General features: G+C 33.8%; 1 long non-coding RNA gene across 1 annotated transcript; it reads right to left on the bottom strand.

Annotated features, from left to right (window-relative positions):
- Positions 1–661: 661 nt before the first annotated feature.
- LOC110268098 (uncharacterized) lies at positions 662–1,817 on the bottom strand. The gene is made up of 2 exons (XR_002356154.2): positions 1,426–1,817; positions 662–1,310 (listed from the first exon to the last, which is right to left on the bottom strand). It is a non-coding gene; the product is annotated as an uncharacterized LOC110268098 (long non-coding RNA).
- Between the last annotated feature and the right edge of the window lie 1,561 nt (positions 1,818–3,378).

The following is a 3,378-nucleotide window of genomic DNA, read 5'->3' as shown; positions in this document are numbered from 1 at the left end:
TCAATGGTAAAGAAGCCATGCGTCTCTGAAAATTCTTACAGCATCTTAAATTCAATAAAATATTCCATTACGTAGCGTTTGTTTTGAGGTACTGAAACAGAGACTGGAAGACTGAGACTCAGTATCATGTTTGTTGGTTCAGAGACTGGTACTAAAATTTCTGTCTCTATCCCTAAAATTTCAGTATTTCAGTACCTCCAAAAAGTAGAGACACAGGGGACTAAAATTTTTAAAGATGGAGACTGAAACTTTAATAATATTTTATATCTAAAATACCTTCATTTTAATTATTTAATTCTAATTTTACCTTTTATAAAAATTAAATTAGAATTTCATTCTTGTTTCAATTTCTGTCTCCCACTTTGTACCAAACAGAATACTGAGATTTATTTTAATCTCTGTCTCTTAGTCTCTGTCTCTCAATCTCAGTTTTTCCGTCTCTGTCTTTCCACCAAACGCTACCTTAGTGTCTCCCCAGGTCTGTTATTTCTTATTTACTCTAATATTAGTTTTTAAGATTAAATAATATAGACACTATTTTCTTTCTTTTAATTTCGTTTTAGGCAACTTTTGTAGTTTTTATAATAATATTAATAATACCAAATAATATAAAATAAAATGTTATAAGCTAGAATACCATGTACTGTAATACAGCCAAATATGAGAAATTTCCTAAATTTCTATGAAATGTGATTACAGCATGCAAAGTGTTTCAATCATAATTATATAGTTCGATTAAGGATATTAAGAAGTATTACAATAGTAGGAAACATTAGGATTTGGAAGGTAATGACATATAGTTTAATTGATTTAGTCATATAGCATAGTGAAACAAACTTTTCAGATCCCAATCAGTCGCAGTGGATCGGCACTCTACTATGGCCAGACTAGATCGGAACTATTGTTGTAGCCATGAGTGTGACACTTCTCCTTGAGGTGTTTAACCTGGTGGGTGAGTTCGCTATTGGCCATGGCGAGCATGATTGCTTGAATGTAATTGTAGTCTCGGATTTCTCGGCCGGTGACCTCGAGAATTTTCTCAACCATGTTGAATGTGGCGTCCTCCCTGGCATCTGACTCACACTGCAAGTACCGACCCTTGGCGTAGATATATGGGCCTAAGGGATTGCCTGGGATGACAACGGTGAAAGCGTAGTGGACGCCACTATTGCGGATCCCAATCTCGTTGTGGAAGAATGCCGAAGGTGGGATGGAGGACCCGTAGCAAACCTTTAGCAGTCATTCCTCCATGTTCACATTGATTGCATAGTTGCCGAAAGCTGCCTTGAAAGGGGGAATGACATTAACGGCTGCATGATAGTTTGGAATCAGTAAGATTCGGACGAATTTTTTTGTTAAAGCTTTGTTTCATATTTTGAATCCAGATAAATCAACATAGTATAATGGGAGAAAATGTAATATTACTCCAGTAGAGCTTGGCTCAACGTCTATTCGCGGTGGAGATGGTGCGCAGATTCTCCATTGAGGAATAAACTGGATCTTGGAACTCTGCCCCCATTTTTCGTAATTCCTCTCTCTCAGCTTCCATGGATTGTAGCCTTGCTGAATATGCCCTGACGGCAGTTGCCTGGCAGTTGAAGGCGGAGTATTCGGCATCCGGAAAGTCAATGACTTGCTGAGATACCTCATTGAAGGAGGTAAAAAATCTTGTATTTCTTCCCTTCGTTACGACAAAAAACTTATATTGTATTATGTATGGCTCCATTGTTATTGTATTTGGTTTTGATGATGGTGTATGGAGGAGAAAAATGTATTTCTGATAAGGTTTTGGTTTTATCATGGGAGGCACATGTAAAGTTGAGGTATCTTTGAACATTTGAGGGACAAAAATTATGTGGTTCAATGTGGTATTGAATAAAGTAAAAAAAAAGTATGTTTGTATTTGAAATTAGTTTGCATGTGAATCCCTGTGGGTAGAGTGGTAGAATTGATAGGGATCTGGTAAAGTAGGTATAATTAAATATTAGTTTTGTGGTAAGAAAATCTTTTTGTTCTGTTGTGTGAAGAAGATCATCCTGATAAATTTGAATTTTATTTAACGGAGGAGATATAAATTGTAAATGATTATACGAGCAGGCAAATAAATCTTGAAATTATTTTAATGTATATTGTACTTTACGATAAAAATCAACGAAAAAAAATATTATTGTATGGGTTTAAATTTAATTATATAATTTTTTTACAAAAAATTAACAGAATATTTTTTATTTTATATGGGGACAAACATAATTTTATATCGGGTGCATAAATATATCTACGTATATATTTTCTAAGACTTTTTACGAATGGTTGTTGGAACACTTGTCTCCACAAGACTCTACGTACATTCATGCTTTAAGTATAAACTTTGAAATTTTAAGATTTATATTTACTGGTTTAAAAGTGACGTTAATTTCTTAAAATTGACATATAGGATGTTTTAGTCGATTTAATTAAAATTCAATATTGCTATTAAAAAATAAACAATACAACTTAAGTCTTAAAAGGATATTCAAATCTCAAGATTCTCAGCTCTTCAAATTATATTCCGTTTAAATTATGCTATTGTGATGTATTACTATCTAATTATTTTCGTGGGTTCATTTAAGTAGCTTTTGATTAAGAGGGGAACAATATTGCCAAAATAGTTTGCCACAAACATGTAGCAATGATATCTAAAGGGGGGAGACGGTACTCCCTTAACACAACAAGCTACCATGTGCATAATTAATGCACTTCTGAATTGAGTAGCATGCATAATTTTCTATAGTTTATACATTACAATGATAAAAGGGTGTTTCCAAGGATGGGGTGTAGGTTACTGTTTGGAGACATATGACTGCCTATTGATTTTGAACTGATGGAATGACACTCAACTATCCTTGGTTTTTTAAAGATCTTAAATAAATAAATGGAACCTATAATAAAAATTGATTGGTGCCACAATTGACGGAAGAGATTTATCGACCCTTAATTCCTACGCGTAAGAGCCTTAGATCATAACTAGACGTGCGAATTCAAGAAAAGATTGAGTTCTTTTTATATCAGTGTGAACATGCCCCAAAGATGGTTAGGTTTGACCCCATCATGTGAAGGTTTATCAATTTGGAAGCAAAGCATGTCTTTTCTATTCTTCACTAAAAACATAACACGGTAGAAACCCAAGGCTAAAAAATTTAGATATCGAAGTGGGATGAGTGATATACCTCAACATTGTAATTTTAGGTGTTTTTAAAATTGGGAGGTACACAAATTGGATCTTTCGATTTCTATTTAAAAATATTAAAAATTTTTGAGGTACACAAATCGAACTTACTACAAACCGGAAAGTCTGAGTACAAAAATCGAACGGTTCGATTTCTATACCTCCCAAAAATC

Source organism: Arachis ipaensis, chromosome B10 (assembly GCF_059453495.1).
Source record: "Arachis ipaensis isolate K30076 ecotype BB chromosome B10, ASM5945349v1, whole genome shotgun sequence".
Classification (NCBI taxonomy): Eukaryota; Viridiplantae; Streptophyta; class Magnoliopsida; order Fabales; family Fabaceae; genus Arachis; species Arachis ipaensis.
The sequence above is the reverse complement of the archived record's forward strand: the minus strand, read 5'-3'. Positions and strand labels throughout refer to the sequence as shown.